This window comes from Vulpes vulpes, chromosome X (assembly GCF_048418805.1).
Source record: "Vulpes vulpes isolate BD-2025 chromosome X, VulVul3, whole genome shotgun sequence".
In the NCBI taxonomy this organism is placed as follows: domain Eukaryota; kingdom Metazoa; phylum Chordata; class Mammalia; order Carnivora; family Canidae; genus Vulpes; species Vulpes vulpes.
This window is the reverse complement of record NC_132796.1, coordinates 89,045,125-89,068,830: the sequence shown is the minus strand read 5'-3', so window position 1 is coordinate 89,068,830 and position 23,706 is coordinate 89,045,125. Positions and strand designations below refer to the sequence as shown.

The 23,706-nt window shown below is 45.3% G+C and overlaps 1 protein-coding gene across 1 annotated transcript in view; it reads right to left on the bottom strand.

Annotated features, from left to right (window-relative positions):
- Positions 1-7,644: 7,644 nt before the first annotated feature.
- Positions 7,645-23,706, bottom strand: part of LOC112934459 (uncharacterized) — an 84,515-nt gene continuing 68,453 nt past the window's right edge. Inside the window, exon 4 of the mRNA XM_072743514.1 lies at positions 7,645-18,009. The gene's annotated coding sequence lies outside the window, so the exon portion shown is untranslated. The remainder of the gene's footprint in view (positions 18,010-23,706) is intronic.

The following is a 23,706-nucleotide window of genomic DNA, read 5'->3' as shown; positions in this document are numbered from 1 at the left end:
TGTGACACTGTGGGCCTCCTCTCCCTGCCAGACTCTTCGCTTTTTCTCTCAGATTCAGGATCTAAGGCCCTTCCCCTGCATGAGTATGTAATTGTAAAGAAAGATTCACATGTAAAGAAGGATCCACATGCACCAGTAGTTAAACCTCCACAAACAGTCAGAGCCCACAGTGGGCTGTCATCCTGGCCAATATTAGGTCCCTGTTCCCAATACTTCGTAAAACAGGTCTATTATATTTGCAAGAGATAAAGAAAAGCATATATTAAGAGTTTCTTGGAATTCAGGCTGTAGAGTTTGAAAGTAGATGAGAACATTTTCTCTCTTTTCAGAACTCCATCAAGGGACCACTACATAAACCCAGCGAAAGCAAGTCACCAAACTTTTTCTTTTCCTCTGAGTTTGCTTTGCCTGTTTGAGAAAGAAGAGGCCTGAGCCTCCCAAGTCCTGGCCACATCTGCCTGGTGAGTCCAGGTTGCAGCACTCAGGGGGCTGCTTTGTTGAGCTGCTTTTCAGACACCCACCGCTAGAGCCACATCCTGTTTCCAACAATGCATTCACACACGCTCTGCAGCAAAGCTAATAATGAGCTCATCCTAATTTTCCACCTGCAATACTTTGATAAAATTTCCCTGTCATCTCAAGTTATCACCGTTTGATCCCATGACGCACAAATAAATCATCACTGCTTGAGAAAATGGAAAAGTACTTCAAATTAACATAGGTACAAATCTACCTAGAATTGACAGCCTTCCCTTACCCATCAAACAAATTCCAGAAAACCCACCTGTTTGTAATTGTACTGCCAAAAGCGGGGGGTGGGGGGGGGATGTCCCTTAGACATTAGAAAATCCTCAAGAGAATACTTACTTATACCTTTGGTAAGAGCTTCATAACATTGAACTTGTGTGGCATCTGCAATCCCTGTGTCAGAATTCCCATTTTCACCCTTTTTTAGCAGTGGAAGTTTATCCATTGTTGTGGTTTTTTGCTTTGGTTTTTAGACAAATTTAGGGATGCCACTCCCTACGTTGCTTTACCAAATGCTTAAAAACAACAGGAGGACTTGGACTGGAAACTCTCTTCCTCCATCAGCCTCAACATGACTAAGCAGACATTAGGCACTCCTATTCTGTGTTTTGTGGACAAATAGCTCCCTTGTACTAGTGCCAACATACTTAGAAAATCACTCATTTTAGCTCAGAGCTTCTGCTTGCTTTTTAATATTTTAAATAATTGAGTAGTTGAACTCTCTTACATGCAGCCGCTTCTTGGTGCATTAATGTTCCAGCATGACTACACAAGAAACAGATACTAGTTTACGGAGGGCTATCATATCCACCCTAAAGGATTTCTGTTAATGAGTTGAGCTTTATTGCAAAAAAAAAAAAAATTGCTGGCAGTTTAGCACTGGCTTCAGCCCAGGGCGTGATCCTGGAGACCGGGGATTGAGTCCCACGTTGGGTTCCCTGCATGGAGCCTGCTTCTCCCTCTACTTGTGTCTCTGCCTCTCTCTCTCCCCCTGTGCCTCTCATGAATAAATAAAATCCTTCTTTTAAAAATTGCATATGTATAGCACAGGTGTAGGAAAAATGGTTCTACTTTCTTTTCCTTTAGGAATTAACATTTCCATTGGTAATGGGCAATTTCCATAATCTGGAATTTATCCGATTTTTCTATCCCTTAAAGCCCCCAAATTCAAAACTTGTTTTCTGATCATGGAAAACAATCAAAATCAACATGAAAATGTCCAGGACAAAAGTCCTGAAGCATGTTTTAGAATGGCTGCCTGGCCCAATTGCTTTTCACAGGTTGACTCACCTGCACTGTGGTTTCATTTACACCGATGCTTACTGCAAGCTCTTTTCTGAGAGGAGAAAATCACCAATGCCTGGTATTTGGAGATGTGGATGACATTAAATACACGGAGATTATTTCAGGCTTGTTTTAAAATTTCTATCCCCTTCATGCCCCTCCTCCCAGGACGCTTCTGTAATACTCAGTTTGAGGTTTGCTTTAGGGGATGGTTTTGCCTCCCATGCAAAATATAATGTAGGGCTAAAGAAATCAGTAATCAGTAATCAAGGTACACTTTTTTTAAAAAATGATTTTATTTATTCATGAGAGACACAGGCAGAGACACTGGCAGAGGGAGAAGCAGACTGCCTGCAGGGAGCCCAATCGGGACTCAAACCCAGGACCGTGGGATCATGACCTGAGCAGCAGGCAGATGCTTAACCACTGAGCCACCCAGGTGTCCCCAAGGTACGCCGTTTAGTGCGGTACTTAAGGTGAACATTAAAGTCATTGCAAAAATAACTTATGATATAAAAATTATCAAAATTTAAATATAGGTAGGACCTGATCCTGTACTTGCTCCACCGTGTGTCATGCACAGCCCCAATAAAACGTTATTTACAAAACAGGCTTCTGGCCGATATTTCCCTACTTGCATTTTTTTAAAGATTTATTTATTTTTTATTTATTTATGAAAGACAGTGATAGAGAGAGGCAGAGACACAGGAGGAGAAAGAAGCAGGCTCCGTGCCGGGAGCCCGACGTAGGACTCGATTCCGGGACTCCAGTATCGTGCCCTGGGCCAAAGGCAGGCGCCAAACCGCTGTGCCATCCAGGGATCCCCCTACTTGCATTTAAACCCTGCATGATGGGCAGCCTCGGTGGCTCAGCGGCTTAGCGCCGCCTTCAGCCCAGGGCCTGATCATCGAGTCCCACGTGGGGCTCCCTGCGTGGAGCCTGCTTCTCCCTCTGCCTGTGTCTCTGCCTCTGTCTCTCATGAATAAATAAATAAAATCTTAAGAAAAAAACACTGCATGAAAATATTTGCCTTGATGGCCAGTGGGTTTGCCCCCAACCCGGAGTCTTGGGTGGGGTCCCTGGTGGCCTTCGGCCCGCTAGGTGGCTTTTGGCCCTGAAGACGCGCGGGGGGGGGGGGCGGGGGGGCAGGAGCCCCGGAAGAAATCCAGAGAGAGCCGAGGCCTGGAGAACTAGCAGCTCCAGAAGCAGCCGCACAGGACGAGGACACGTGGTGTAAAGTGCTGCCGTCGCAGCTGCCAGTGGGGAGCGGGGTGAGGCAGGGACGCTGCTGCCTGTCCCCAGGCCGCCGCCCCTCCTCGTCCTCCCCACGCGCGTCCGCCCCGGCCCCACTTCGGCCGGATTTCGTTCTCGTCTCCTGCTACCGGGGCGGGGGGGTCGGGAGGCAGAGAGGGGAGAGCGCGAGGAAGGGCGAGAGCTGAGAGCAGGTTCCCAGGGGAACACGGCCCCCCGAAGTCAGCCGAGGCGCTGGTCTCATTCCGGGCTCTGACCCCGGGTGTGGCCCGAGTTACAGCCGCGGTGGGCGGGGCTTGGCGGGCGAGCACGCGGCCGGGGCGTGGCCACGGTGTGGGCGGGGCGTCGGCCGGCAGGGCGCTGCCGGCAGGGGGCGCGCGCGGGTCGGGTGTCCTAACTCGCCGCTCAGCGGGCGGCTCCAGATTCCCGCGGGGCACCGCCCGGGGAAGGGGCTTTGGAGGGTGGTGCGAGCCCGCCGCGGGCGGGGAAGCGGGAGAACGGGACTTCCCACCACGGCCCCGGGCCCTGGGAGACGCTTCGGAAAATGGCTCAGCGCTCGGCGGCCTCGCGGGACGCAGGTCGGTGCAGGGCTGTCGCCCCGAGCTCCTCCAGGGCGAGGGACTCAGAGGTAGGGCTGGACAAGGCGCGGGGCCCCCGGCAGCCAAGCGACGGTAGTCCCGCTCGCCGTGTGGGCTCCGAGCACGACTCTTCCGTTCCGACCGGTGGACGACTAATGGGTGGGACTCCGGGTGGGGGTCCGTTCGCACCCAGAGTCCGCGAACCCCGCTAGTGATTCGGACGGAGCGATTAACGTGGGGGCTGCTTGCTTCCAGTCTTTGCAATAACGAGCTGAAAGAGGAGCCCTCTGGGTGCTCAGATGCACCCTACAAGAAACCCCACATGCCCCTTGAGAAAGTCCTAAGTACTCCACGTTTTTTAGTAGTAAACCCACGTCTGGGTGCAAGTGCCCCCCCTGCCCAGTGCTTAGTGTATTCAAGAACCCTGGCAGTACAAGGGGCCCATCCTTTGACTTTGGACACAGCGGTGGAGTCCGCTGGGCTCCGCTCGGTGGCTGCAGGTGCCTCACAGCAGTGCAAGTTTGCCCTTTACTGGGCCTGTGTTGTGGACCAGGGAGAGTTTCCATAGTCCCCTCCACCCCAACTATCTTCCTGAATTCTTGTTCCCCACTGAAAAATGTCAACTAAGAGCCAGGCCAGACTGGTGGCTTTTTTTTTTTTTTTTAGATTTTATTTATTTATTCATGAGAGACACACAGAGAGAGAGAGAGGCAGAGACACAGGCAGAGGGAGAAAAGCAGACTCCATGCAGGGAGCCTGATGTGGGACTCGATTCCGAGATCCCAGGATCAGGCCCTGAGCCAAAGGCAGACGCTCAACCGCTGAGCCACCCAGGCGTCCCCCTTTATGGTTAAGATGTAGTTACAGGTACCCTGGGACGTGTTAATATCCTAAATATTGAGAAGGGGCCCATGCTGGACAACTGTACCTGGTAAAAACCTGTACAACCACCTTTATCATCGTCCCCTTTTTACAAGAAATTTGGCCAGGGTGGGATGGCTCTACCTCACCATAGCCAAGCCACGCCCTGCCTTGATGAAGGAAAGGGTTCTGCTCACGTGACTTGCAGATGTGGCCTTTCTTCTAGCGAGTTGGAAGAGAAAAATAAGGGCAGGAGAGGGAGGCTGAGCCTGCTGTGTCAGCAACCCCGCCATTGAGGGGACATGGGAATTCGATTCAACAGCTCCGTAGTACCTTTATCCTGGAGGCATCAGTTTATCATTTTTGGTCATTAGTTAATTCCACGTATCAATGCTTTTAAATTTTTCATTTCTTTTTTATTGTAGAGTAAGCAGGGGGAAAGGCCGGTGGGGGAGAGAGAATCTCAAGCCGGCGCTCTACTGAGTGCGGAGCCCATGGGGGTGGGGGCTTGATCTGAGGACCATGACCGGAAGCAAAACCCAAGAGTCAGAGGCTCAACCGACTGAGCCACTAGGTACCTCTTAAATTTCTTATTCTTTTATATCTTATTTATTTATTCATGAGAGACACAGAGAGAGGCAGAGACACAGGCAGAGGGAGAAGCAGGTTCCCCATGGGGAGCCCAATACAGGACTCCATCCCAGGACCCCAGGATCATGCCCTGAGCCTAAGGCAGACGCTCAACCGCTGAGCCACCCAGGCGCCCCTAAATTTCTCACTCTTAATCACACTTTAGTGCTGGTGTGATGGAGAGGGGGTAGTGTAAGATTTGTGCACACATCCTTAATGTGGTCTTTGGAAGTCTTTGAGAGTAGCAGTTATTTGCAGATGATCACACCACATTGCTTTATATATATATATTTTTTTTTAAATATTTTATTTATTTATTCATAGAGACACACAGAGAGAGGCAGAGACACAGGCAGAGGGAGAAGCAGGCATCATACAGAGAGCCCGACGTGGGACTTGATCCCGATTCTCCAGGATCACGCCTTGGGCTGCAGGCGGCGCTAAACCGCTGCGCCACCAGGGCTGCCCCACATTGCTTTATATTTACTATTTCAGCCACTTTCTATTTATTTATGAGGGTCCATGGGAGCAGAGGGAGGGAGATTGTTATCCTCCGGTGGTCTGCAACAAGGACAGGACGTCTTCTTGTGAAAATAAGGTCCCTCGTGTAGCCTTCTGCACCTGTGACCTTCGGTCAATAAGCCTCTGCTAGCTGCTGGGTGAAGAGGGCCGTGTGCCAGGCTGCGTCACGATGCCCGGGCCAGCCACTGTGCTGTGGGTTCTTTTTTTTTATTTAAGATTTTATTTATTTATTCATGAGAGATACACAGAGAGAGAGAGAGAGGCAGAGACACAGGCAGCGGGAGAAGCAGGCCCCATGTAGGGAGCCCGACGTGGGGCTCGACCCCGGGACCCCAGGATGAGGCCCTGGGCCGAAGGCGGCGCCAAACCGCTGAGCCCCCCGGGCTGCCCTGTGCTGTGGGTTCCTACGGGCTGGAGAGGCGACCGCCCGCCCCGCCCCGCTCTCCACTCCCTGTGTGACCCGAGGCAAGTGGGCTGACCACCCCGCGTGCCCCCCACATCCGCGGAATGGTACCTGCCCGCACCCGCCCGCTGTGAGCGGCCTGTAGTACAGACCCGCGGTGAGCACTCCGCCAGCAGCTGGTCCTGCAGTTAAGGAGTCAGCAGGGGCGGGGGCGTCATTCTGTACCAAGGACAAACTGGAACCCGCCAAGGATTCCCTCAAACCCACAAGGGCCTCGCTCTGCCTCTTCCTGCCTCCAGCCGGGAGAAGGAGCCGCAAGCGGGCCCAGCGAGGCGGAGGACAGTGGGAGAGATCCTGTGGAAGCGCGACTTGCCTGCGGCCACTGCCGGCCTGCACCAGCCCAGGGTGGGGGGTGGCCGAGGTCCAGCGCCACCAGCGCCTGGCCTCACACCAAACTTCAGGACACGATGGCTGTTACTACTTCGCTTTTGCCTCCCCAACCTGCCCCGGTCCTCTGAGGCCGAGGGAACTTTCCAGGTGTTCGCAGAGAAAACCCCCTGGTTTTACGGGACGGCTGTACTTTGAGCACTTTCCAAAGGACAGAGTCAGAGGCGGCTTTATCACCCAACAGCTGATTTTTACTCAAGAGCCTTCAATGAAAGGCCATACTTTTCCGTTTTGACTGGCATTAAGCTATGGAACCAGAGCGTGGGAAGTACCTCAGCAGCCCACAGTTCACTGAAATTTATTATTTATTCTCTGGAGAAATTAGGGACGCCAGGGTGGCTCAGTGGTTGAGCGTCTGCCTTCGGCTCAGGGTGTGACCCCGGAGTCCCGGGATCGAGTCCTGCATCGGGCTCCCCGCGTGGAGCCTGCTTCTCCCTCTGCCTGTGTCTCTGCCTCTCTCTGTGTGTCTCTCATGAATAAATAATAAAATCTTTAAAAAAGAAAAGACCTGAGCTAAGATTTCTGTTGAAATTAAGTTAGAAATAGGAATATTAATTTAGCTGTTTAAGTTTTACATCTAAAAACCTCCTTATGGGGATCCCTGGGTGGCGCAGCGGTTTAGCACCTGCCTTTGGCCCAGGGCACGATCCTGGAGACCCAGGATCGAATCCCACGTCAGGCTCCCGGTGCATGGAGCCTGCTTCTCCCTCTGCCTGTGTCTCTGCCTCTCTCTCTCTGTGCGACTATCATAAATAAAAAATAAAATAAAATAAAAAATAAAAACCTCCTTATGAAGAGAAGTTCTGGTTACTTTTTTTTTACAGAGTAATAGAAGACTGAAGGGGTTTTGTTGACAAACTAATCCTCTTGTGGTAGTAGTAATAGCTAATATAAATTTAGGACTTACTATGTGCTAGGTACTAATGATTTTACACGTATTATTTCATTTAATCCTCCCAGCACCTCCAGGCAAGCCGTAGTAGGATCACTACCACCTGATGATGAAGAAACTGGAGCCTAGAAAGGTTGTGATTTGTGTAAAGACACAGTTCCAGAGCCAGAGTTCACACCCAGCCTACACCGTGGCACTACATTCCTACAAAAATTCCCACCAGTCAATAAGTAGACAGTACTTCAGCAGAAGATGTACAAACAAGAATCTTTAATGCAGCATCTTTTGTAGGAGCTTAACAATTGAAAAAGCTTTTATGTCTATCATAAGGAACTGATTAAATTGTAAGAGTACATCCACTTAATACAATAGTTAAGCATCTGTTACGAATTACATTGCAGAGAAGTATGCACAGTGTGATCCAATTTTAATAAATATAGCATTTTTGCCAGGATACATATACATTAAGAGGTCTGGAAAATTATGCAGCAAAAATACTAACAACGATCATTTGGGAAGTGGTAGGACTCCAGGTAAATTAAAACATTAAGTTCTCCCAACTTCTCTTATTATAACCATATAACAAAAAATAGGATAAAATCTTTAAAAATCACACTACTGTCCTTTCACTGAGAGATACTGCTTCCCACTTGAGCTCCAGACTAGAAATCAGCCCCGAACCGCACTCAAGTGCTCTAAGACTTTGGACTAGTCACTTACCCTCTCTGGGCTTCTTGTTACATATATGTAACAACAAGAAGCTGGTTTCATTTCGAAAGCTCCTCCCAGCTCTAACATTCTTTGACTTAGCTAATTTCATTCCTAGCAAAGTTCTTAAAAACAAAAACAAAACCGGCATGAGGGGATTTAAATGTTGATCAACAGTCTCTTCACACCTTATCCGGTTTCTTTGGCATATGAAGTTGTTCCCATTCTTTGCTTCCCATCAGTCTTTTGAAAAGGGAATGGTAATGCATTTCACCAAAAATGTGTCAAAGCACTCTAGAAAAATAAGGGTCTTTCCCCAGAAAGACTATTTTTAACCTATATATTGACAGACAAAACAAAACAAACCCACAACATGCCCCAACAACACACCCCACAATCCAAGCCAACAGAGTAATGAAAGCCATTCACACCCAGACACACTCTCCACTGCCGTCAGTCCCTATTCCAGTGTTGGCTTCTCCCTTCAGATCACACTCTCCCCCTCCATTTAATGAGAATAACTAGCCTTTCTTCACGGATAGCCATGGGGCCACTGAAACTGTTCTCACAGAGAAGTGCAGGCACTCACTGCCCAGCAGAGAGGATGACAAGGTGACTAGTCCAGGTGGCGGGATGATGTGAAACCCAAGGTGGTGACATGGGGTAAAATGGAGCTTGGGGGGGTGCTGTGTGTGGAGGGGCGTGTGGTGTCCAAGTGGTGGGCAGACTGGAGCATGTGAAGGGCAGTCTGTGAGATGGTGGGAATGTGCAGCTTGTGGGGTGCTGTGTCACCAAGACCCGCTTCCACCTCTGTGAGCCCCCCCCCCATCTCCTGCACCCACTGCCTGCTGCTCTGCTTAGGGAAATGCAAGAAAGCCCTTGCATCGCCTTTGAAACCTGCTTCCTTCCGGAAACCCGAAAAATCTGCCCTTTTAGAGGAAAAGTGCCCTATTTCCTATTTTCCTTCCCAGCCAGGGAAGGGATAGTCTCAGCAGTCTGTTTTATGAAAACAGAAGATATTCTTCAACAAATGTAACATACTGAATATGCATCTTGCACATTCTCGCCCCCTTCCCCCATACCTGGGATCATCTCCCTGAGAGTCACTGGTCTGGAATCTTCTCACCTGCCTGATCCAGGCTCCCTACTCCACCCTCCCCCCCCCCTACTTTCTTAGCAAATACTTTCCCAGGTGGTATATCCACCTAGGAACTATCATTCTGAGGTCTCCTCCATTCATGTCCACCTGCTAGCTATGTGGCAGCAGGTAAATCACGAAAGTACTCCGAGCTAATAACATCAACCTCACAGAGTCCATTCATTTATTCACGCAGTCAATAGGTCAACTGAGCACCGATTCCAGGTGGGCCCTGGGCTATGTGGTGGGAATACATCAGTGAACAAGGTGAACGCCTTCCTTACACTCATGAAATGTGCCACCCAGTTGGGGGCCCAGACAATAAACTAATACACAGATGGTGGTAAGTAAGTGTGTCCACATAAGGAACATGGTACAGGAGAGAATACAATGGATTCAGATCCAGGCTGTGAGCTCAAGAAAGGCTACTCCAAGAGAGGGATGTGAAAGATGAGCCTGAAAGATAAGTATGAATAAGCCAGATGAAACGTTCTGGGCAAAGATCCTGAGTTGCGAGGATTTTGTATTTTTGAAAAGAGGCCATGTGGCTGGCTACCGGGAGTGGAGGAGAGAGACCCCACAGAAGTTTGGAGAACTAACCAGGGGACCCTCGATGTTAGGTATTCTGTGGATGTGAACACATGTACACGGACATGCATCCACCATTATGGTATCATACAGAGTAGTTGCACTGTCCTGAAAATCCTGTGCTCCACATACTCATCCTCCCCATGACACCTAACCCTTGGCAACCACTGATCTTTTTACGTCTCCGCAGTTTTGCCTTTTCCAGAATGTCCTACGGTTGGAATCCTACAGTATGGAGCCTTTTCAAATTGGCTTCTTTTACTTAGTAAAAATGCATTTAAAGTTCTTCCGTGTCTTTTCATAGTTTGATAGCTTATTTCTTTTTAATGCTAAATAATATTTCACTGTCTGGAAGCACCACAGCTTATTCATCCATTCACCTACTAAAGGACATCTTGGTTCCTTCAAAGTTTTGGCAACTCTGAGTAAAGCTTCATCATGGAATTTGTTTTGAGAAAAGTTTACTTAATGCCTTTTGGGACCCTAATGAGCAGAAACAACAAACTAAATCATACCTGAAGGGCAATCAAGAAACCAGAAAACAAATTATTTGATACTCTCGAGTATATTTAAGAGACATTTGAAGAAGTGATCTTCTTAAGATATTATTAAGAGATACTATTAAGAAAAGCTATCTTACTGCTTTTCTTCTAATACCAGAATATATGGCCTACAAGGGAAAAGAATTTTTTGTTTGATTCCCGGTCCCTAGTCCCTTGAAATGTCAGGTAAATGGTGGACACTCCACTGGGATTTTTTAAATGCATGGAGGGATTTATGTTCTCTACAGCATTATTTTTTCTTTTGTAAAGTAACATTGTCATTGAGATACAATGCACATACCCTGATGTTCACCCTGTTAAAATGTACGGCTCTGTGGTTTCTGGTATATTTGCAAATTTGCACATCAATCTTCACTATTTCTAGAACATTTTCTTCACCCCCAGAAGGAAATTCAGACCCAGTGGAAAGATAAAGTGGGTTGCATAGGGTAAATACACCCTGGAACAGCAAACCGAGGAGCTCAGGTCAGTGAGCTTACTGTTCCAGCTTGGTAAAGGAGGGTAAAGAACAAAATGTCTCTAGCTTGATCATAAGCCTGAAGTACAGAAACCCTAAGAGATGCTATCAATGTCTAGAATAAGGAAACAATGCCCCCAGCTGACTCCCAAAGTCAAACTGTGGTAAGTCTTCGAAGATGAAAAGCACAATCGTATTTTCCAGTGTCTGTATTATCATAACTGTCCATGTCCCTAGAAATATATTCTCAGTTAAACATATTGCTCGTGCTGGCATTAAATGTGGGGCCTAGTAGCCTATGGAGGGAGAGAGGCTCTTTCAAAAAAAGGAATCTTCTGGCATCAACTCTAGAATGCTCATATTAACAGGATAAAAATGGACCAAAAATCATTTTGACTTAGTTTTGCCATGTGTTCACTGTCTGGTCAGAGGTATATGCCCATGAATTCCTTTTATTTCTCCTCCTGTGCCTGCCTCTGACCCCTTCCTGTCTTATGTCTCATCCTGGCAGCTTGGTTGCTCTGCATAACTGCCAGGTGTGAAGGAAGAATGGCTTGCAATCCTTACTCACTTGAAATTGGGGGAGTCAGACTTCCTCATCGCTGGGAGAAGCTTCCTGCTGTTTCTATTCCTCAGGCCAGCCTGGCAAAGCCTTCGGCCCTAAGGGCAGTTTCCTCAGCCCTACCTAGGAAGGCCCAGTCAGGTGGAAACAAGGAAAGCTCAGGGATTTCTGGCTCCGCACTCTCCCATTTGTGATCCAGCGGGCACAGCTCACTGCTCCCACTTGGAGGGTATCTAGAGCAGAGCGAGGATGGATGGTGCAAATTATCTGGTACTCTTGGGCTTTCCTGTCTGGAGCATGTCTCCATTTGGGGCTGGACAACAGACCCTACCAGGTGCACCCAAGGTTCCTGAATCAGACTGGAATGGAGCAAACAAGAGAATTTTGTCCCTAGAAAGCCCACTGGTCACTCTGAGTATAGGACAAAGGTCAGTCCTGACAATGGCCTGCAAGACCCAATGTAAGCTGAGCTCCTTCCCCTTCAGTGACCCCATTATGCCTCCGACTCCACCTACCTTCTCACTCCAGCCATACTCATTTCCTTGCTATTCCTCAACTGTCAGGCCCATCACCACATCAGGGCTTTGGCATTTGCTGTTCCCTCTGTTTGGAACACTCTCCCGAGACATTCTCATGGCTCGCCTTTTTACTGCCCTTTAGAACTTTGCTAAAATGCCACCTGCTTCTTAAGGTGGTTCATGACTCCCTTAAATCTAATTATACCACTCTTCCTTCCCTGGTTTATTTGTTCCTTTGCACCACTTAGGATCCTAGGTTTTAATTATGTATTTTCTTTTTTTTCCCCTAATACCAGAATATATGGTCCATGAGGGGAAGGATTTTTCTTTTATTTATTTTTAACTAACCTCTACGCCCAACGTGGGGCTCGGACTCACGAACCCGAGATCAAGAGTCACACGCTCTTCAGACTGAGCCAGCCAGGCATATGAGGGGAAGGACTTTTGTTCAATTCCTGGTCCCTAGTCCCTAGACATGTCAGGTAAGCAGCAGATACTCCATAGATAGTTTTTGAATACATAAGTGCATCTATCCTCTTTATAGCATTCTTTTTTCCTTTGTAAAATAACATTTTTATTGATAGAAATCACGTAACATGATGTTTGCCTTGTTAAAATGTACAATTCAGTGGTTTTTAGTATATTTGCAAATTTGTGCCTCAATCCTAATTCTAGAACATTTTCCTCAACCCCCCAAAAAACTTTATACCCATTAGTAGTCACTCACCATTTCCGCATTCCCCAGCCGCTGGCAACCACTAATCTAATTTCTGTTGATGAACTGCAATATTCTGGACCTTCCTAACAAATGAAATCATTAAATCTATGGTCTTCTCTTGTGGCTACCTAGCATCATATTTCCAAGGTTCGCCCATGTATCAGAACTTCAATTCTTATTTATATTGAGATAGTTCACATATTTTAAAGTGCATAATTCAGTGGGTTTTAGTATATTCACAAAATTTTTGTGTAAACATATGGTTTTGATGCTCTTGGGAAATACACCCAAGCGTTGAATTGCTGGGTCATATGGTAACTCTGTACCTAATTGTTTGAGTTACCAGAAAAACAGTTTCCAAAACATCTGTCCTACTTTACACTCCCAACCTAGGAGTGTTTACTCAACAAAAGAGCTGAATCTCAACAAAAACAGCCGATTTTATGGTATTTTAAATTACCCTAGTTTCATCTACCACTCCACAGCTCTGTGGTAGCCTTGAAAAACAACAGCCCACATTTTCAGTACCAGGAGGGTGCAGAGTGGTCCTCTTTTAAGGCCTCATTCCCCCAAATCTTCATTATTTAACCTAATGGATCACTGGAAGACCCTCCTCCAAAGACTCATCTTTATTTGAACTGACGAGAAGCTCGCCTAGTGCTTAAAAAAAAAAAGAAAAGAAAAATCTCTTCTTGAGGGCATTGGCCAAAACCATTCACTGGAAAGTGGTTTTTTTTTGGGGGGGGATGCCTAAGGCAATAGATAACACTTGAGGGAAATAACAGACTAACCAAGAAGTTTAAAGGAATCGGCTGGGCAACTACATCTCCACAGGAACTTTGAAAAGTTCTGACATATTTCTGGGAATCTAGAAGGCCAAGTACATGCTTAGGGCACTGTACATGCTCAAGAAAGTGTGAGAAGGCCCTATACTTCTCAACTCTGGCTGACCTTGAGGCTAGTGAAGGTTAATACAGAGTTGTAAACTGCCTGATTGATTGATGAAAGCAATACACACATACAGCCTCTCAGAAATGACGGGGAGATTTATTTTTTCCAGCATTTAAGGAATATTTGTCCACCACTAGCCGACCACTGAGCTAAATGAGCCAAGACTGCAGTGTCTATATACAAAAACGAATAGAGTCTTTGCAGAATCAATTCAGAAAAGTCCTATATAGACACTAACTACAACAGGCAGCAGCAACATTCCTGTCAGGAGGGGAATCTAATTTCCAGAGTGGCTACATTATGATATTCAAAATGTCCAGTTTTTAATAAGATTTTACGAGGCACACGAAGAATTAAGAAAGTATGGCCCATGTATTGGGGAGAGAGCAATCAATAGAACTGTTTCCAAAGAAGCATAGGCATTGGAATTCCTAGAAAAAGACTTTCATCAGATATTCTAATATGTCCAAAAAGCCAAAAAAAAAAAAAAAACAATGTCTGAAATCTAAAGAAAGATTCTACTCCAACACGTAAAGGGCTTGCAAGTCTTCACTCCCATCTTCATAACAAGAAACAACATGAACAGATTAAAAATCCATGACTCTTTCTGGATGCATCAGAGAACTGAGGTCATGGGACAAAGTGCACCCCAAACCCAGAGGAACCAGTGATGACAGACATGACAGATTACAGGGAATACAACTCCGCACATCTGAGGCAGGAACTGCTGGCATCCGCAACCAGAACTTCAACCAGGACTTGGGGAGCTTCAGTGAGCTACGGGTAGCCAAGTGTGGACAAGCCTGAGAGACAAAAACTCCTGGGGGGGCCCCACCTAAGTTAGCTTAACCCCTCCACAATCGTGGTGCTTACCCCTAGAATCCACAAAAAGTTTTCTTGATAATGATCAGAACAAACTTGCCTCCTGTTGGGCCAGGGAGAGACCAGAAAGAACTATTTTGAAAGCAGCCAAGAGCATTCTCCACTACAAAGGTTTACCCAACAAGGGAGAAGCCTGACTGGACTGGGGTAAGGGAAATTAGCTACCTTCTGGCCCCAGGCCCCCTGAGCCTTCCTTCTTCATATGAGGTGGGGAAAGAAAGCAGAGAAACACCTTGGAGGGTCTCAGCTGGGGGAGGAAGGGGATGACTCAGGTACATTCAAAGACTGAGACCTAGGCCTGGGATTACAGAATGCCTGTCCTCGGTCCAGACCTGACCAAACATCAACAGTGCTCCTGGCTAGTAACAGTGCATTATAGCCAAAAAGAACCACAAGGCTCAAATTCTACATACAAAGTGTTTTCTAGGGAAATGAAAGATGCTGGGGCACAATAAGAAAGACACCAGTAGAAACTGAATCCTCTGATACTATAGACACAGGAAACAGTAAATACAGCCTATCTCCTAGCTAGCTAAAAATAGACATCATACCAAAGGCCTATTTACTTCCTAATACCTGATAATTCCCAACTGACTTTCAACAAAAAAAACCCTACATGATAAAAGGAAAGAAGAAACAATCTGAAGAGACAAAGCAGGTGTCAGAACCATATTCAGATATGGCAGAGATTCTGAAATCACCAGAAAGGGAAATTAAAAATAAGTATGGTTAAAATACTGAGGGCTTTAGTGGGAAAGGTGGACAACATGCAATTAGAGACATAATGTAAACAGAAATAGAAACTCTAAGAAAGAATCTAAAGGAAAGATGAGAAACAGAAATGAAGTATATACCTCATCTGATGAACCCATCACATGATTGGAAAGGGCTAGAGATAGAATCAGAGCACTTAAACATACGTCAATAGAAACTTCCAAACTGAACTGTAAAGAGAAAAAAAATTGGAACAGAATATCTAATAACTGTGGGGCAAAGACAAAATGTACAGCATATGTATAATGACACTATCAAAAGCAAAGGAAAAGAGAAAGAAACAGGAACTATCTGACATAATAATGGCTGGGATTTTTCTAAAAGTAATGAGAGAAACCACACCACAAATCTAGAAATCTCAGAGAACACAGAGCAGGGTAAATTTCAATATACATATATATATATCTCTATACGCACACGCACATGTGCACACACACACACACAAACCCCTAAGCATATACTGAAACTGCATAAAGCCAAAGACAAAGAAAAAAATCTTTTAAAAAGTCAGAAAAGAAAAACACCTTACCTAGAGAGGAACAAAGATAAGAATTACATCAGACTTGCTTCAAAAATCATGCAAACAAGAAGAGAGTACAATGAAATATTTGAAGTGTTGAAAGAAAAAACTCCCCAACCGAGGAGTCTATATCCAGGAAAATCATCCTTCAGAAGTAAGGGAAAGTAATGATTCTCTTGGTTGTAGTAGTTTGCTAGGGCTGCCCTAACAAAATACCACAATCTAGGTGACTTAAACAACACAAAAATTATTTTCTCACAGTTCTGGAGTCTGAAAGTCAAAGATCAAGGTGCTTTAGTGTTGCCTTTTTGGAGGCCTCTCTGCTTGGCTTGGAGACAGCCATCTCCTCACACGGCCTTACCTCTCTGTGTGTATGTGTGTGCATGAGTGCACGCATCCCTGGTGTCTCTTCCTCTTCCTACAAGGACCCAGTCATATTGCATCAGGGCCCCACCCTTATAACCACATATCACATTAATGACCTTTCTAAAGGCCCTGTCTCCAAATACAGTCATGTTGGGAGTTAGGGCTTTGATATATGAATTTTGGAAGGGGACAAAATTCAGTCCATAGCACTCAGACTAACAGAACTGAGAGAATTTTTGTTACCAGTCAATGTTAAAAGATGTTCTTCAGAGAGAAGGAATGTGGTACTGGTTGGAAATTTGGACTTACACAAAGAAAGGAAAGGTGTTAGAGAAGGAATAAATGAAGATTAAAATAGAATATTTTACTTCTCTTATTTAATCTAAAGGACGACTGTTCAAAGGAATAACAGCCACAATGTGAGGATGATTACAGCACATAGGTCAGTGCGATAAATGGTAGCAGCATTACTGACGGATGGGAGTGGGGAGCTGGGGATACCCACACTGTCCATAAAGTGGTGCGGTGTTATTTGAAGGTGGACTTGGATTAGTTGTAAATTTATGTTGCGCAGTCTAAGTCGAGGGAAACTACTAAAAAGTTAAAAAGAAATATAACTGATACGCTGAGAGAGAAGAGAAAATGGAATAATAAAAAATGCTCAATTAAAAGAGAAGGCAGAAACAGGAAGATTAAAAAAAAAACAAAGAACAAGTGCAGCAAATACAAAATTTTGACAAACATGGTAGATAGAAATCCAACGGTAGCAATAATCACTTTAAATGGGAGCGGTCTAAATACGTCAATTAAAAGAAGAGAGGGGAAGGGTAGATGAAAAACAAGACCAGACTATATGCTGTCTATAAGAAACCTAATTTAAATACAGAAACACACATATATTAAGAGTAAAAGAGTGGGGAAAGGTGTACCACACTGGCACTAAATCAAACAAAAGCTGGAGTAGCAATATTAATTTCAGACAAAAAAGGCATTAGAACAAGGAAATTTACCAAGAACAAAGAGGGTATTACATAATAAGGGGGGGGGGGGGTCAATTCTCTGAGAAAACACAATAATCTTTGAAACATATGCACTTTACAACAAAGTGTCACAATACGAGAGGCAAAAACCAGTAACGCAGAGAACAATAGATAATCCACTACTAACGAGAGAGATTTCAACACTGCCTCTATTAGTAACTGAAAGATCCAGTAGGCAGAAAATCAGTAAGGATACAGTTGAACTAAACAGAACCATCAATCAGTGGATCTAACTGATGTTTTAATTTTTTCCCAGCTTTAATTTTAACTGACAAAATTGTATATTCTTAAAGTGTGCCATACAATTTGATATATGCATACGTTGTGAAATGACCACAATTAAGGTAATTTTAACACATTCCTCATCTCACACAGTTACCTCTTCTGTGTATAGAAAGAAGGCTTAAGATCTATTTTCTCAGCACCCACGCCTTGCAGATCTGTTCTTCTCTCTTGGACTCTAGGCTCCTGTCACCACAACGTTCTGCCAAATCTTCCAAGATGTTCCAAGAAGCATCCAAGCTTGATACCTCTCTTCGTATTTAGTGGAGCCAGAAGTACTGGAGCTGGACTGTATGTCTTGCGCCTGGTATTTGTTCAATCCAGAACCCTGGAACAAACTGGGTCCGAATAATTGATACGAATTCTACACAGCAAACGTAGATTCCAGCAAACTGAAGAAAGAAGGTCCAGACTTCTAAGTGAAATGTTTCACAATAAAGCTGCTTAGAATGAAGAAGGTCTTCCAGAAGCTGTAGGCACAATTTTCCACTTACCTAGGAAGTATTTCCCCTCTCAATGCAGGAAATCATTAATAAATATCTGAAACTTGGAAAAAAAAAAAAGAAACAAAGATAGACTCTCTTAGCAAATGTCAAGTATACAGTACAGTATTACTAACTGTGGCCACCACACCAAACATTAGATCCCCAGACTTTATTTCTCTTTTGACCAGCATCTCATGCCCCCCAGGCCTAAGCCTCTGGTAACCACCATTCAACTCTATGTTTCTATGAGTTTGACTTAATTTTTTTTTAAATTCCACATATTAACGAGATCATACAGTATCTAGCTTTCTCTGTCTGGCTTATTTCACATAACAAAATGCCCTCCAGCTTTATCCATGTTGTCACAAATGACAGCAGATATTTAGATCTCACATTATATGTCTCTCTCATATTTTATATATATTTCTTTATTCATCCATCTACAGACATTTAGGTTATTTCCATGTTTTGGCTACTGTGAATATTTGAATAATACAGCAATGAACATGGGAGTGCATGGGAGTTTCTCTTCAAGAAACTGACTTCAGGGTAGCCTGGGTGGCTCAGGAGTTTAGTGCCGCCTTCAGCCCAGGGCCTGATCCTGGAGACCTGGGATCCAGTCCCGCATCGGGCTCCCTACAGGGAGCCTGCTTCTCCCTCTGCCTCTCTCTCTCTGTGTCTCTCATGAATAAATAAGATAAAATCTTAAAAAAGAGGGGGGGGGGACTGACTTCATTTCCTTCAGATATATACCCAAAAGTGGGATCGTTAGATCATATAGTAATTCAATCTTTATTTATTATTTTTTTAAAGATTGTATTTATTCGTAGAGACAGAGAGAGAGGAGCAGAGACACAGGCAGAGGGAGAAGCAGGCTCCGTACAGGAAGCCTGACATGGGACTCGATCCTGGGTCTCCAGGATCACACCCCAGGGTGCAGGCAGTGCCAAACTGCTGCGCCACCGGAGCTGCCCAGTAATTCAATTTTTAATGTTTTGAGGAACCTCCACACTGTTCTCCATAGTGGCTGCACCACCCACCAACAGTGCACCGGGTTCCCTTTACCCCACTTCCTGGCCAATGCCTGTTATCTCCAGTCTTTTAGATAGTAGCCACCCCAACAGGTGTGAGGTTGTTGTTGAAGGGACAATTTCCCCCTTCCCCTCTTAGTTCTTTTGGCTGGTTGGCTGAATAATTAAAATGACACAAGATAGAATAATAGGAGAAAAACAGATTTAATCATATACCTATGGGGAATCCACATAAACCTAAGACATTCCAAAGATAGGCAAAATGAAGGATGGATGCCATCCTGAACTAAGGAGAAGTGGGTAGGGCCCTGAGACTTCAAAGGGTAGGAAAGCCACTCACAGGAAGATGAAAAAGAATAAATGTTTGGTAAATGAATATTTGCTGGGCCAGAAAGACACAACAAGATGCAGAGGAATTTTAACAAACAGACTTTGCTGGGCTTATCCCTGTCTACCACACCTACATCACACTTTACTGTAATTATCTAGGATGGTAGCTCTTTTCCCAGAAGAGGTCCTCTTCTCTAAATTCTTTTAGGCAGTGGTAAAGGTAAAAAGGAAGAGGTTTCTTAAAAATAATCAGCCTAAATTAATCCTCATGCTAAAGAGATACATTTTGGGGTGGCAAATTTTGCTCTCCCAAAAGGTGATAACTCAACGTGGTTTTTTTTTTTTTTAAAGATTTTTTATTTATTTATTTACTCATGAGAGATGCACAGAGAGGCAGAGACATAGGCAGAGGGAGAAGCAGACTCCCTGCGGGGAGCCCGATGCAGCACTCAATCCCAGGACTCTGGGATCACGACTTGAGCCAAATGCAGACACTCAACCACTGAACCACCCAGGCGCCCCCTCAACATGGTTTTGACGTGCATTTCCCTGATGGGGAATGATGCTGAGAACCTGCTCATGCACCTACCTGTTAGCCATGTGTGTGGCTTCTCTGAAAAACTGTCCACCCAGGCCCTTTGCCCATTTTTTAGGCCATTAGTTGTTTTCTACCTATTGAATTATATGAGTTCCTTCTATATTTTAGATATTAACCTCTTATTGGATATATGGCCTGCAAATATTTTCTCCTCTTCTTTCTGTTGATTGTTTCCTTTGCTGTGCAAAGGCTTTTTAGTCTAATGTGGTCCCACTTGTTTATATCTGCTTTGGTGCATGTGCTTTCTGTGTCACATCCAAGACATCACTGTCAGAACCAACATCAGAGAGCTTTTTCCCTCTGTTTTCTTCTGACAACAGTGGCAGCCCATGCATGCCCATGCATGTAGATCCAGTCTAGGATGGTTTCTGATGTGGGGCCATGGGCAAGCCACCACCAAATCTGCCACTTTGGCATACTCATAATTTTAAAGAAAAGTTAAGAAACAGTCAATGTAAGGATGCTCAGACTTTCCTGTCCCCAAGAAAGCAGGAAACAAATATCCCCTGTGAAAAATACCCTCCTTGTACTAAAAAGTGAAAAAAACATCCTTATGACCAGAGATTAAGACTTTAAAGCCAAGAAAACTGTAGAAACAAACCTCGTGCAGGTTGTTTTTTTCCTAATCTACTACCTCAGCCTCAATTCCACTTAGAATTCCCTACTAATTAAAGCTCCCTAGCACCTATTTCCTTTATCCCATCAATTTCTTGCAAGTTTATTGTCTCTTTGTCTAAAAAGTATAAAAACTGCCTGCCGTGGTCATTTCATTACTGGGCCTCCGTGCCCACATAATGACACTGTTTTTTTCTCCCATTAATCTGTCTCACGTCAATTTAATTTAGTCCAGCTAGAAGACCCTGAAGGGGAGAGAAAGAATTTTCCCTTCCCTACACGAATTCCTGATGGCCATCTTCTGTGGATCCAAGAGGCATATCCACTTGCTCTGGGGTAAAGGACACTCTGGGGTAAAGGACGCGTGACTGACGAGCAGTCAGTCAATGCAATGTCCCCCTATGTCGGTGCAGGAATGTTTCTTGGTGAGCATCCATGTGAGTAACAGAAGAAGCTTATTAGAAGCAGAATTGATTTTTACCCAAGTGGCTAGTCCCCACAGGGAGGCTTGTTCTACACGCCAATCTGAGTCTTGCCAGAGGCCCCCCAAAATGTCTAGGCCATTAGCCACAGTACATAAGTCAGTCAATGAAAAATATAGCAAGCCTCCTTTGTTGACATGGCAGGGACAGCCAGCCATTCATCCTTTGTGAAGCTCCACCTGTTACACTAAGCATCCCTTACCACACTCAGTAGGGGAAAAGTCTCTCTCAATGTGGATGGCAGCTGCACCCCATTCCTGCTTGTTAGTAGTTAACCAGGAGGGGCAGACAGTGAACAGGCCCGTTTGTAGTCCAGGAAGCCTTTATATCTGGGACCTCACTGGGCTGGTGGAGGCAGTACCTCCTTGGGAAATATGCCAGGGAGCCAGAAGGACACTCCTAAGATCTTTTCTTGGAGTTATAAGACCTCACTTGGGCTGAGTTTTGTTCATTCCTGTATGTACCATTTATATTTTAGTACAGAGGACTCTTGAACCACCTCCACCAGTTGATTTGAGACATATGCTTGGATCCGTGACAAGACTGGGATTTCTGGTTTTAGGATTATTTCACAGCCATTGAGCATGTGCCCAGTATCCACCAAAGCCCAACAGCAGGCCAATAACTCTGCCCTGAGCTAAGACACTATGACACTGGGGCTCTTTGATTCAACTCCTGCCTGATTCACCAGGAGAGGCAGAGGGCCATCATCATGCAGACCCTGGTAGGACCATCTATCAAGTTCCCCATGACCTGGTACGGGCCCAGAGTTCCTTAGTGGGGAGCAATTCAATCCCCTCCTTTGAGACCTGTTACTGGGTGACCGGGTCCAGAGTTGTATTTGGAAAAACCTCTTGCCCAGAAAGTCCACAAGGGGGCTCTTGATCACCATTTTGACATTGCTTTGGTCAGTCAAATTTGATATTTTTGCAGTCGTCACTTTTTCAGTTCCAAGAAATTTCTCAGTGAAGATCCAGCTTGTGTTGCTGAGCAACTGACCTAACCTCATTCTGAAGCTTAATTGGGCTCAATAACCAGCAGGAGCAGCATGAACAAACCTCAAAATCTTTGGTGAACCATCTCATCATCCACTGTTCCCACTCCCTCCCTGCAGGCCCAAAAGACTACCAGGCTGGGCACAGGGCCTCCGCAGCTTCTGTAAGGTTGCTCCAGACAAGTTTTTTATTGACTCATCATGCCAAATCTGTCAGAGCCCAAAGAGTACCTAGCTGAGGAAGAAGAGGGTCTCTGGTAATCCTACCCTCTGACCTCTGGAGATTCTTCTTCCTCCTTAGGCAAAGTGGCTACTGTCAGGCACTCTGGAGGAGGGTGTGTACAGTGATGCACATCACTAGGAGTCACTGTCCTTCATGAAGTTTAATGAGATTACCTCTTTCTTCATGGAGGCAAACTAGTCAAGTTCCTAAGGTCTCCTCAGAGCACACTGGACATAGCAATCTCAAAGAGCTCTGCAATTTTTTTATTACAAGCATGAGTCTCAATAACACAAAGCACAGAGCAGGCTGTCTATTGGCACCAGAGATCTGCTTAGATCTAAGAACAGTCATTGGATGCAACTCAGTTTACAGAGTCTCTGACAACTTCTGGTCCTGTCATCAGAGAACAGGAAACAGTAGTGAGGGAATTGCTTCCCTGGCTTTCTTATAGTCCCTCACTGTTGGATTTCTAATTTGATCCACCCAACGATTTCAGCCAGGGTGCTGGGAGCAAAGGAGAAGGACCAGTGGTCCACCTTGGAACCAAAAAGCTTATATAAACAATTTGAGGAGTGTCTGGATGGCTCAGTAGGTTGAGCAACTGACTCTTCATTTTGACTCGGGTCATGATCTCAGAGTTTGAGATCAAGCCCCGTGTTGGGCTCTGCATTCAGCACAGAATCTGCTGGAGATTCTCTCTCCCTCTACCCCTCCAACTCATGTTCTCTTTCTCTTTCTCAAATAAATAAATAAATCTTAAAAGAAAGAAAGAAAAAAAACAATTTGCTATTATCCCCTAAGAATGCCCCACGGCGGCCTCTGCTGCCACTTCCTGACACCCATTGGTGAAGTGCCTTGTGAGACCCTCTGATTCTTGCAGCTGACTTGCTAGCACGCTCTGCTAATACCCTATTGGTGAAGTGCCCCATGAGATTTTAAGGCTTTGGGCTCTTTGAAAACAACATTGTGCTTGATCAACTACTCTGCTTGCTGAACCTCTTTTTCAAGAGCTGAGCTGAGATAGAGAGTTGAATTGCCAGATTTCAGAGTAACCGGTTAAAACAAAAAGTCAAAATAAAACTAAGAGTTGAGCCTGTAAACACTTCCATGCATAGTATGACCAGGGGGTGAAGCAGAGAAGGTGCAGACTACCCCACTGTTCCATTTTGTCCCACGAAACAGCTCCAGCAAGGGTCACATGGATTGGCATGGGAATTCAGGAACTGTCGCACCACGGAGGAAGCCCTGACCAGAAGGCTCTTGACATCTCATGGACCGAGAGGCAGGAGGAGGGGAGGACGAAGGGTGAGGAGTGGAAAAGTCCTGAGTACTGAGTAGAGAAAATGTGTCTTTAGGTGCTCCACTGCCCCACATGAAGAGGCTTTAGCAGAAGTGCCTGAGGAAGGCCTCTGCCATAGGCCCCTGAGAAAGCAGCCTCCAAACAGAGGCAACTGGGCTAAGAATGCAGCTAATGCATATAAGAGT